The sequence below is a fragment of the Quercus robur genome, chromosome 5 (assembly GCF_932294415.1).
Source record: "Quercus robur chromosome 5, dhQueRobu3.1, whole genome shotgun sequence".
NCBI lineage: Eukaryota > Viridiplantae > Streptophyta > Magnoliopsida > Fagales > Fagaceae > Quercus > Quercus robur.
This window is the reverse complement of record NC_065538.1, coordinates 33,147,215-33,156,616: the sequence shown is the minus strand read 5'-3', so window position 1 is coordinate 33,156,616 and position 9,402 is coordinate 33,147,215. Positions and strand designations below refer to the sequence as shown.

At 53.2% G+C, this 9,402-nt stretch overlaps 26 non-coding genes across 26 annotated transcripts; all 26 read left to right on the top strand.

Moving 5' to 3' along the window:
• Window positions 1-212: 212 nt before the first annotated feature.
• On the top strand, window positions 213-331 carry LOC126731155 (5S ribosomal RNA). Its single transcript, XR_007658412.1, has one exon. It is a non-coding gene; the product is annotated as a 5S ribosomal RNA (ribosomal RNA).
• Window positions 332-566: 235 nt separating this feature from the next.
• On the top strand, window positions 567-685 carry LOC126729932 (5S ribosomal RNA). Its single transcript, XR_007657229.1, has one exon. It is a non-coding gene; the product is annotated as a 5S ribosomal RNA (ribosomal RNA).
• A 235-nt stretch (window positions 686-920) lies between these two features.
• LOC126729931 (5S ribosomal RNA) lies at window positions 921-1,039 on the top strand. The gene has a single exon (XR_007657228.1). It is a non-coding gene; the product is annotated as a 5S ribosomal RNA (ribosomal RNA).
• Window positions 1,040-1,275: 236 nt separating this feature from the next.
• On the top strand, window positions 1,276-1,394 carry LOC126729930 (5S ribosomal RNA). Its single transcript, XR_007657227.1, has one exon. It is a non-coding gene; the product is annotated as a 5S ribosomal RNA (ribosomal RNA).
• A 235-nt stretch (window positions 1,395-1,629) lies between these two features.
• LOC126729929 (5S ribosomal RNA) lies at window positions 1,630-1,748 on the top strand. The gene has a single exon (XR_007657226.1). It is a non-coding gene; the product is annotated as a 5S ribosomal RNA (ribosomal RNA).
• A 235-nt stretch (window positions 1,749-1,983) lies between these two features.
• Window positions 1,984-2,102, top strand: LOC126729928 (5S ribosomal RNA). The gene has a single exon (XR_007657225.1). It is a non-coding gene; the product is annotated as a 5S ribosomal RNA (ribosomal RNA).
• Window positions 2,103-2,337: 235 nt separating this feature from the next.
• Window positions 2,338-2,456, top strand: LOC126731154 (5S ribosomal RNA). The gene has a single exon (XR_007658411.1). It is a non-coding gene; the product is annotated as a 5S ribosomal RNA (ribosomal RNA).
• Window positions 2,457-2,691: 235 nt separating this feature from the next.
• On the top strand, window positions 2,692-2,810 carry LOC126729927 (5S ribosomal RNA). Its single transcript, XR_007657224.1, has one exon. It is a non-coding gene; the product is annotated as a 5S ribosomal RNA (ribosomal RNA).
• Window positions 2,811-3,045: 235 nt separating this feature from the next.
• On the top strand, window positions 3,046-3,164 carry LOC126729926 (5S ribosomal RNA). Its single transcript, XR_007657223.1, has one exon. It is a non-coding gene; the product is annotated as a 5S ribosomal RNA (ribosomal RNA).
• Window positions 3,165-3,399: 235 nt separating this feature from the next.
• On the top strand, window positions 3,400-3,518 carry LOC126729925 (5S ribosomal RNA). The gene has a single exon (XR_007657222.1). It is a non-coding gene; the product is annotated as a 5S ribosomal RNA (ribosomal RNA).
• Window positions 3,519-3,753: 235 nt separating this feature from the next.
• On the top strand, window positions 3,754-3,872 carry LOC126731153 (5S ribosomal RNA). The gene has a single exon (XR_007658410.1). It is a non-coding gene; the product is annotated as a 5S ribosomal RNA (ribosomal RNA).
• A 235-nt stretch (window positions 3,873-4,107) lies between these two features.
• On the top strand, window positions 4,108-4,226 carry LOC126729924 (5S ribosomal RNA). Its single transcript, XR_007657221.1, has one exon. It is a non-coding gene; the product is annotated as a 5S ribosomal RNA (ribosomal RNA).
• A 235-nt stretch (window positions 4,227-4,461) lies between these two features.
• LOC126729923 (5S ribosomal RNA) lies at window positions 4,462-4,580 on the top strand. The gene has a single exon (XR_007657220.1). It is a non-coding gene; the product is annotated as a 5S ribosomal RNA (ribosomal RNA).
• A 235-nt stretch (window positions 4,581-4,815) lies between these two features.
• On the top strand, window positions 4,816-4,934 carry LOC126729921 (5S ribosomal RNA). The gene has a single exon (XR_007657218.1). It is a non-coding gene; the product is annotated as a 5S ribosomal RNA (ribosomal RNA).
• A 235-nt stretch (window positions 4,935-5,169) lies between these two features.
• LOC126729920 (5S ribosomal RNA) lies at window positions 5,170-5,288 on the top strand. Its single transcript, XR_007657217.1, has one exon. It is a non-coding gene; the product is annotated as a 5S ribosomal RNA (ribosomal RNA).
• Window positions 5,289-5,523: 235 nt separating this feature from the next.
• On the top strand, window positions 5,524-5,642 carry LOC126729919 (5S ribosomal RNA). The gene has a single exon (XR_007657216.1). It is a non-coding gene; the product is annotated as a 5S ribosomal RNA (ribosomal RNA).
• A 235-nt stretch (window positions 5,643-5,877) lies between these two features.
• LOC126729918 (5S ribosomal RNA) lies at window positions 5,878-5,996 on the top strand. Its single transcript, XR_007657215.1, has one exon. It is a non-coding gene; the product is annotated as a 5S ribosomal RNA (ribosomal RNA).
• A 235-nt stretch (window positions 5,997-6,231) lies between these two features.
• LOC126731151 (5S ribosomal RNA) lies at window positions 6,232-6,350 on the top strand. The gene has a single exon (XR_007658408.1). It is a non-coding gene; the product is annotated as a 5S ribosomal RNA (ribosomal RNA).
• Window positions 6,351-6,585: 235 nt separating this feature from the next.
• On the top strand, window positions 6,586-6,704 carry LOC126729917 (5S ribosomal RNA). The gene has a single exon (XR_007657214.1). It is a non-coding gene; the product is annotated as a 5S ribosomal RNA (ribosomal RNA).
• Window positions 6,705-6,939: 235 nt separating this feature from the next.
• Window positions 6,940-7,058, top strand: LOC126729916 (5S ribosomal RNA). The gene has a single exon (XR_007657213.1). It is a non-coding gene; the product is annotated as a 5S ribosomal RNA (ribosomal RNA).
• Window positions 7,059-7,293: 235 nt separating this feature from the next.
• LOC126729915 (5S ribosomal RNA) lies at window positions 7,294-7,412 on the top strand. Its single transcript, XR_007657212.1, has one exon. It is a non-coding gene; the product is annotated as a 5S ribosomal RNA (ribosomal RNA).
• Window positions 7,413-7,647: 235 nt separating this feature from the next.
• LOC126731149 (5S ribosomal RNA) lies at window positions 7,648-7,766 on the top strand. The gene has a single exon (XR_007658407.1). It is a non-coding gene; the product is annotated as a 5S ribosomal RNA (ribosomal RNA).
• A 235-nt stretch (window positions 7,767-8,001) lies between these two features.
• Window positions 8,002-8,120, top strand: LOC126729914 (5S ribosomal RNA). The gene has a single exon (XR_007657211.1). It is a non-coding gene; the product is annotated as a 5S ribosomal RNA (ribosomal RNA).
• A 235-nt stretch (window positions 8,121-8,355) lies between these two features.
• Window positions 8,356-8,474, top strand: LOC126729913 (5S ribosomal RNA). The gene has a single exon (XR_007657210.1). It is a non-coding gene; the product is annotated as a 5S ribosomal RNA (ribosomal RNA).
• A 235-nt stretch (window positions 8,475-8,709) lies between these two features.
• Window positions 8,710-8,828, top strand: LOC126731148 (5S ribosomal RNA). Its single transcript, XR_007658406.1, has one exon. It is a non-coding gene; the product is annotated as a 5S ribosomal RNA (ribosomal RNA).
• A 235-nt stretch (window positions 8,829-9,063) lies between these two features.
• LOC126729912 (5S ribosomal RNA) lies at window positions 9,064-9,182 on the top strand. Its single transcript, XR_007657209.1, has one exon. It is a non-coding gene; the product is annotated as a 5S ribosomal RNA (ribosomal RNA).
• Window positions 9,183-9,402: the final 220 nt, after the last annotated feature.

The following is a 9,402-nucleotide window of genomic DNA, read 5'->3' as shown; positions in this document are numbered from 1 at the left end:
TTTTTGTCGCCGGGCTTACCGTTTACGGCGGTCCAGCACGCTCGCTTCGTAGGCTTAGTCTGCCCCAGGCCAAAAATACGAGCCGCTGATCTCGTTTTGGGTGCTGATTTGGTGGCGGCGATCTGGAAATGCCCTCGGGCTGCAGCTCCCTGGTGTTAGAGTCCATCGCTGCATTCGGATCCTTTATAAGGATTTAACGCGCTTATGCTGATGGGTGCGATCATACCAACACTAATGCACCGGATCCCATCAGAACTCCGCAGTTAAGCGTGTTTGGGCGAGAGTAGTACTAGGATGGGTGACCTCCGGGGAAGTCCTCGTGTTGCACCCCTCTCTTTTTCTTCGGATTTTTTTTTTTTGTCGCCGGGCTTACCGTTTACGGCGGTCCAGCACGCTCGCTTCGTAGGCTTAGTCTGCCCCAGGCCAAAAATACGAGCCGCTGATCTCGTTTTGGGTGCTGATTTGGTGGCGGCGATCTGGAAATGCCCTCGGGCTGCAGCTCCCTGGTGTTAGAGTGCATCGCTGCATTCGGATCCTTTATAAGGATTTAACGCGCTTATGCTGATGGGTGCGATCATACCAACACTAATGCACCGGATCCCATCAGAACTCCGCAGTTAAGCGTGTTTGGGCGAGAGTAGTACTAGGATGGGTGACCTCCTGGGAAGTCCTCGTGTTGCACCCCTCTCTTTTTCTTCGGATTTTTTTTTTTTGTCGCCGGGCTTACCGTTTACGGCGGTCCAGCACGCTCGCTTCGTAGGCTTAGTCTGCCCCAGGCCAAAAATACGAGCCGCTGATCTCGTTTTGGGTGCTGATTTGGTGGCGGCGATCTGGAAATGCCCTCGGGCTGCAGCTCCCTGGTGTTAGAGTGCATCGCTGCATTCGGATCCTTTATAAGGATTTAACGCGCTTATGCTGATGGGTGCGATCATACCAACACTAATGCACCGGATCCCATCAGAACTCCGCAGTTAAGCGTGTTTGGGCGAGAGTAGTACTAGGATGGGTGACCTCCTGGGAAGTCCTCGTGTTGCACCCCTCTCTTTTTCTTCGGATTTTTTTTTTTTTGTCGCCGGGCTTACCGTTTACGGCGGTCCAGCACGCTCGCTTCGTAGGCTTAGTCTGCCCCAGGCCAAAAATACGAGCCGCTGATCTCGTTTTGGGTGCTGATTTGGTGGCGGCGATCTGGAAATGCCCTCGGGCTGCAGCTCCCTGGTGTTAGAGTGCATCGCTGCATTCGGATCCTTTATAAGGATTTAACGCGCTTATGCTGATGGGTGCGATCATACCAACACTAATGCACCGGATCCCATCAGAACTCCGCAGTTAAGCGTGTTTGGGCGAGAGTAGTACTAGGATGGGTGACCTCCTGGGAAGTCCTCGTGTTGCACCCCTCTCTTTTTCTTCGGATTTTTTTTTTTTGTCGCCGGGCTTACCGTTTACGGCGGTCCAGCACGCTCGCTTCGTAGGCTTAGTCTGCCCCAGGCCAAAAATACGAGCCGCTGATCTCGTTTTGGGTGCTGATTTGGTGGCGGCGATCTGGAAATGCCCTCGGGCTGCAGCTCCCTGGTGTTAGAGTGCATCGCTGCATTCGGATCCTTTATAAGGATTTAACGCGCTTATGCTGATGGGTGCGATCATACCAACACTAATGCACCGGATCCCATCAGAACTCCGCAGTTAAGCGTGTTTGGGCGAGAGTAGTACTAGGATGGGTGACCTCCTGGGAAGTCCTCGTGTTGCACCCCTCTCTTTTTCTTCGGATTTTTTTTTTTTGTCGCCGGGCTTACCGTTTACGGCGGTCCAGCACGCTCGCTTCGTAGGCTTAGTCTGCCCCAGGCCAAAAATACGAGCCGCTGATCTCGTTTTGGGTGCTGATTTGGTGGCGGCGATCTGGAAATGCCCTCGGGCTGCAGCTCCCTGGTGTTAGAGTCCATCGCTGCATTCGGATCCTTTATAAGGATTTAACGCGCTTATGCTGATGGGTGCGATCATACCAACACTAATGCACCGGATCCCATCAGAACTCCGCAGTTAAGCGTGTTTGGGCGAGAGTAGTACTAGGATGGGTGACCTCCTGGGAAGTCCTCGTGTTGCACCCCTCTCTTTTTCTTCGGATTTTTTTTTTTTGTCGCCGGGCTTACCGTTTACGGCGGTCCAGCACGCTCGCTTCGTAGGCTTAGTCTGCCCCAGGCCAAAAATACGAGCCGCTGATCTCGTTTTGGGTGCTGATTTGGTGGCGGCGATCTGGAAATGCCCTCGGGCTGCAGCTCCCTGGTGTTAGAGTCCATCGCTGCATTCGGATCCTTTATAAGGATTTAACGCGCTTATGCTGATGGGTGCGATCATACCAACACTAATGCACCGGATCCCATCAGAACTCCGCAGTTAAGCGTGTTTGGGCGAGAGTAGTACTAGGATGGGTGACCTCCGGGGAAGTCCTCGTGTTGCACCCCTCTCTTTTTCTTCGGATTTTTTTTTTTTGTCGCCGGGCTTACCGTTTACGGCGGTCCAGCACGCTCGCTTCGTAGGCTTAGTCTGCCCCAGGCCAAAAATACGAGCCGCTGATCTCGTTTTGGGTGCTGATTTGGTGGCGGCGATCTGGAAATGCCCTCGGGCTGCAGCTCCCTGGTGTTAGAGTGCATCGCTGCATTCGGATCCTTTATAAGGATTTAACGCGCTTATGCTGATGGGTGCGATCATACCAACACTAATGCACCGGATCCCATCAGAACTCCGCAGTTAAGCGTGTTTGGGCGAGAGTAGTACTAGGATGGGTGACCTCCTGGGAAGTCCTCGTGTTGCACCCCTCTCTTTTTCTTCGGATTTTTTTTTTTTGTCGCCGGGCTTACCGTTTACGGCGGTCCAGCACGCTCGCTTCGTAGGCTTAGTCTGCCCCAGGCCAAAAATACGAGCCGCTGATCTCGTTTTGGGTGCTGATTTGGTGGCGGCGATCTGGAAATGCCCTCGGGCTGCAGCTCCCTGGTGTTAGAGTGCATCGCTGCATTCGGATCCTTTATAAGGATTTAACGCGCTTATGCTGATGGGTGCGATCATACCAACACTAATGCACCGGATCCCATCAGAACTCCGCAGTTAAGCGTGTTTGGGCGAGAGTAGTACTAGGATGGGTGACCTCCTGGGAAGTCCTCGTGTTGCACCCCTCTCTTTTTCTTCGGATTTTTTTTTTTTGTCGCCGGGCTTACCGTTTACGGCGGTCCAGCACGCTCGCTTCGTAGGCTTAGTCTGCCCCAGGCCAAAAATACGAGCCGCTGATCTCGTTTTGGGTGCTGATTTGGTGGCGGCGATCTGGAAATGCCCTCGGGCTGCAGCTCCCTGGTGTTAGAGTGCATCGCTGCATTCGGATCCTTTATAAGGATTTAACGCGCTTATGCTGATGGGTGCGATCATACCAACACTAATGCACCGGATCCCATCAGAACTCCGCAGTTAAGCGTGTTTGGGCGAGAGTAGTACTAGGATGGGTGACCTCCTGGGAAGTCCTCGTGTTGCACCCCTCTCTTTTTCTTCGGATTTTTTTTTTTTGTCGCCGGGCTTACCGTTTACGGCGGTCCAGCACGCTCGCTTCGTAGGCTTAGTCTGCCCCAGGCCAAAAATACGAGCCGCTGATCTCGTTTTGGGTGCTGATTTGGTGGCGGCGATCTGGAAATGCCCTCGGGCTGCAGCTCCCTGGTGTTAGAGTCCATCGCTGCATTCGGATCCTTTATAAGGATTTAACGCGCTTATGCTGATGGGTGCGATCATACCAACACTAATGCACCGGATCCCATCAGAACTCCGCAGTTAAGCGTGTTTGGGCGAGAGTAGTACTAGGATGGGTGACCTCCGGGGAAGTCCTCGTGTTGCACCCCTCTCTTTTTCTTCGGATTTTTTTTTTTTGTCGCCGGGCTTACCGTTTACGGCGGTCCAGCACGCTCGCTTCGTAGGCTTAGTCTGCCCCAGGCCAAAAATACGAGCCGCTGATCTCGTTTTGGGTGCTGATTTGGTGGCGGCGATCTGGAAATGCCCTCGGGCTGCAGCTCCCTGGTGTTAGAGTGCATCGCTGCATTCGGATCCTTTATAAGGATTTAACGCGCTTATGCTGATGGGTGCGATCATACCAACACTAATGCACCGGATCCCATCAGAACTCCGCAGTTAAGCGTGTTTGGGCGAGAGTAGTACTAGGATGGGTGACCTCCTGGGAAGTCCTCGTGTTGCACCCCTCTCTTTTTCTTCGGATTTTTTTTTTTTGTCGCCGGGCTTACCGTTTACGGCGGTCCAGCACGCTCGCTTCGTAGGCTTAGTCTGCCCCAGGCCAAAAATACGAGCCGCTGATCTCGTTTTGGGTGCTGATTTGGTGGCGGCGATCTGGAAATGCCCTCGGGCTGCAGCTCCCTGGTGTTAGAGTGCATCGCTGCATTCGGATCCTTTATAAGGATTTAACGCGCTTATGCTGATGGGTGCGATCATACCAACACTAATGCACCGGATCCCATCAGAACTCCGCAGTTAAGCGTGTTTGGGCGAGAGTAGTACTAGGATGGGTGACCTCCTGGGAAGTCCTCGTGTTGCACCCCTCTCTTTTTCTTCGGATTTTTTTTTTTTGTCGCCGGGCTTACCGTTTACGGCGGTCCAGCACGCTCGCTTCGTAGGCTTAGTCTGCCCCAGGCCAAAAATACGAGCCGCTGATCTCGTTTTGGGTGCTGATTTGGTGGCGGCGATCTGGAAATGCCCTCGGGCTGCAGCTCCCTGGTGTTAGAGTGCATCGCTGCATTCGGATCCTTTATAAGGATTTAACGCGCTTATGCTGATGGGTGCGATCATACCAACACTAATGCACCGGATCCCATCAGAACTCCGCAGTTAAGCGTGTTTGGGCGAGAGTAGTACTAGGATGGGTGACCTCCTGGGAAGTCCTCGTGTTGCACCCCTCTCTTTTTCTTCGGATTTTTTTTTTTTGTCGCCGGGCTTACCGTTTACGGCGGTCCAGCACGCTCGCTTCGTAGGCTTAGTCTGCCCCAGGCCAAAAATACGAGCCGCTGATCTCGTTTTGGGTGCTGATTTGGTGGCGGCGATCTGGAAATGCTCTCGGGCTGCAGCTCCCTGGTGTTAGAGTCCATCGCTGCATTCGGATCCTTTATAAGGATTTAACGCGCTTATGCTGATGGGTGCGATCATACCAACACTAATGCACCGGATCCCATCAGAACTCCGCAGTTAAGCGTGTTTGGGCGAGAGTAGTACTAGGATGGGTGACCTCCTGGGAAGTCCTCGTGTTGCACCCCTCTCTTTTTCTTCGGATTTTTTTTTTTTGTCGCCGGGCTTACCGTTTACGGCGGTCCAGCACGCTCGCTTCGTAGGCTTAGTCTGCCCCAGGCCAAAAATACGAGCCGCTGATCTCGTTTTGGGTGCTGATTTGGTGGCGGCGATCTGGAAATGCCCTCGGGCTGCAGCTCCCTGGTGTTAGAGTGCATCGCTGCATTCGGATCCTTTATAAGGATTTAACGCGCTTATGCTGATGGGTGCGATCATACCAACACTAATGCACCGGATCCCATCAGAACTCCGCAGTTAAGCGTGTTTGGGCGAGAGTAGTACTAGGATGGGTGACCTCCTGGGAAGTCCTCGTGTTGCACCCCTCTCTTTTTCTTCGGATTTTTTTTTTTTGTCGCCGGGCTTACCGTTTACGGCGGTCCAGCACGCTCGCTTCGTAGGCTTAGTCTGCCCCAGGCCAAAAATACGAGCCGCTGATCTCGTTTTGGGTGCTGATTTGGTGGCGGCGATCTGGAAATGCCCTCGGGCTGCAGCTCCCTGGTGTTAGAGTGCATCGCTGCATTCGGATCCTTTATAAGGATTTAACGCGCTTATGCTGATGGGTGCGATCATACCAACACTAATGCACCGGATCCCATCAGAACTCCGCAGTTAAGCGTGTTTGGGCGAGAGTAGTACTAGGATGGGTGACCTCCTGGGAAGTCCTCGTGTTGCACCCCTCTCTTTTTCTTCGGATTTTTTTTTTTTGTCGCCGGGCTTACCGTTTACGGCGGTCCAGCACGCTCGCTTCGTAGGCTTAGTCTGCCCCAGGCCAAAAATACGAGCCGCTGATCTCGTTTTGGGTGCTGATTTGGTGGCGGCGATCTGGAAATGCCCTCGGGCTGCAGCTCCCTGGTGTTAGAGTCCATCGCTGCATTCGGATCCTTTATAAGGATTTAACGCGCTTATGCTGATGGGTGCGATCATACCAACACTAATGCACCGGATCCCATCAGAACTCCGCAGTTAAGCGTGTTTGGGCGAGAGTAGTACTAGGATGGGTGACCTCCGGGGAAGTCCTCGTGTTGCACCCCTCTCTTTTTCTTGGGATTTTTTTTTTTTGTCGCCGGGCTTACCGTTTACGGCGGTCCAGCACGCTCGCTTCGTAGGCTTAGTCTGCCCCAGGCCAAAAATACGAGCCGCTGATCTCGTTTTGGGTGCTGATTTGGTGGCGGCGATCTGGAAATGCCCTCGGGCTGCAGCTCCCTGGTGTTAGAGTGCATCGCTGCATTCGGATCCTTTATAAGGATTTAACGCGCTTATGCTGATGGGTGCGATCATACCAACACTAATGCACCGGATCCCATCAGAACTCCGCAGTTAAGCGTGTTTGGGCGAGAGTAGTACTAGGATGGGTGACCTCCTGGGAAGTCCTCGTGTTGCACCCCTCTCTTTTTCTTCGGATTTTTTTTTTTTGTCGCCGGGCTTACCGTTTACGGCGGTCCAGCACGCTCGCTTCGTAGGCTTAGTCTGCCCCAGGCCAAAAATACGAGCCGCTGATCTCGTTTTGGGTGCTGATTTGGTGGCGGCGATCTGGAAATGCCCTCGGGCTGCAGCTCCCTGGTGTTAGAGTGCATCGCTGCATTCGGATCCTTTATAAGGATTTAACGCGCTTATGCTGATGGGTGCGATCATACCAACACTAATGCACCGGATCCCATCAGAACTCCGCAGTTAAGCGTGTTTGGGCGAGAGTAGTACTAGGATGGGTGACCTCCTGGGAAGTCCTCGTGTTGCACCCCTCTCTTTTTCTTCGGATTTTTTTTTTTTGTCGCCGGGCTTACCGTTTACGGCGGTCCAGCACGCTCGCTTCGTAGGCTTAGTCTGCCCCAGGCCAAAAATACGAGCCGCTGATCTCGTTTTGGGTGCTGATTTGGTGGCGGCGATCTGGAAATGCCCTCGGGCTGCAGCTCCCTGGTGTTAGAGTCCATCGCTGCATTCGGATCCTTTATAAGGATTTAACGCGCTTATGCTGATGGGTGCGATCATACCAACACTAATGCACCGGATCCCATCAGAACTCCGCAGTTAAGCGTGTTTGGGCGAGAGTAGTACTAGGATGGGTGACCTCCTGGGAAGTCCTCGTGTTGCACCCCTCTCTTTTTCTTCGGATTTTTTTTTTTTGTCGCCGGGCTTACCGTTTACGGCGGTCCAGCACGCTCGCTTCGTAGGCTTAGTCTGCCCCAGGCCAAAAATACGAGCCGCTGATCTCGTTTTGGGTGCTGATTTGGTGGCGGCGATCTGGAAATGCCCTCGGGCTGCAGCTCCCTGGTGTTAGAGTCCATCGCTGCATTCGGATCCTTTATAAGGATTTAACGCGCTTATGCTGATGGGTGCGATCATACCAACACTAATGCACCGGATCCCATCAGAACTCCGCAGTTAAGCGTGTTTGGGCGAGAGTAGTACTAGGATGGGTGACCTCCGGGGAAGTCCTCGTGTTGCACCCCTCTCTTTTTCTTCGGATTTTTTTTTTTTGTCGCCGGGCTTACCGTTTACGGCGGTCCAGCACGCTCGCTTCGTAGGCTTAGTCTGCCCCAGGCCAAAAATACGAGCCGCTGATCTCGTTTTGGGTGCTGATTTGGTGGCGGCGATCTGGAAATGCCCTCGGGCTGCAGCTCCCTGGTGTTAGAGTGCATCGCTGCATTCGGATCCTTTATAAGGATTTAACGCGCTTATGCTGATGGGTGCGATCATACCAACACTAATGCACCGGATCCCATCAGAACTCCGCAGTTAAGCGTGTTTGGGCGAGAGTAGTACTAGGATGGGTGACCTCCTGGGAAGTCCTCGTGTTGCACCCCTCTCTTTTTCTTCGGATTTTTTTTTTTTGTCGCCGGGCTTACCGTTTACGGCGGTCCAGCACGCTCGCTTCGTAGGCTTAGTCTGCCCCAGGCCAAAAATACGAGCCGCTGATCTCGTTTTGGGTGCTGATTTGGTGGCGGCGATCTGGAAATGCCCTCGGGCTACAGCTCCCTGGTGTTAGAGTGCATCGCTGCATTCGGATCCTTTATAAGGATTTAACGCGCTTATGCTGATGGGTGCGATCATACCAACACTAATGCACCGGATCCCATCAGAACTCCGCAGTTAAGCGTGTTTGGGCGAGAGTAGTACTAGGATGGGTGACCTCCTGGGAAGTCCTCGTGTTGCACCCCTCTCTTTTTCTTCGGATTTTTTTTTTTTGTCGCCGGGCTTACCGTTTACGGCGGTCCAGCACGCTCGCTTCGTAGGCTTAGTCTGCCCCAGGCCAAAAATACGAGCCGCTGATCTCGTTTTGGGTGCTGATTTGGTGGCGGCGATCTGGAAATGCCCTCGGGCTGCAGCTCCCTGGTGTTAGAGTCCATCGCTGCATTCGGATCCTTTATAAGGATTTAACGCGCTTATGCTGATGGGTGCGATCATACCAACACTAATGCACCGGATCCCATCAGAACTCCGCAGTTAAGCGTGTTTGGGCGAGAGTAGTACTAGGATGGGTGACCTCCGGGGAAGTCCTCGTGTTGCACCCCTCTCTTTTTCTTCGGATTTTTTTTTTTTGTCGCCGGGCTTACCGTTTACGGCGGTCCAGCACGCTCGCTTCGTAGGCTTAGTCTGCCCCAGGCCAAAAATACGAGCCGCTGATCTCGTTTTGGGTGCTGATTTGGTGGCGGCGATCTGGAAATGCCCTCGGGCTGCAGCTCCCTGGTGTTAGAGTGCATCGCTGCATTCGGATCCTTTATAAGGATTTAACGCGCTTATGCTGATGGGTGCGATCATACCAACACTAATGCACCGGATCCCATCAGAACTCCGCAGTTAAGCGTGTTTGGGCGAGAGTAGTACTAGGATGGGTGACCTCCTGGGAAGTCCTCGTGTTGCACCCCTCTCTTTTTCTTCGGATTTTTTTTTTTTGTCGCCGGGCTTACCGTTTACGGCGGTCCAGCACGCTCGCTTCGTAGGCTTAGTCTGCCCCAGGCCAAAAATACGAGCCGCTGATCTCGTTTTGGGTGCTGATTTGGTGGCGGCGATCTGGAAATGCCCTCGGGCTGCAGCTCCCTGGTGTTAGAGTGCATCGCTGCATTCGGATCCTTTATAAGGATTTAA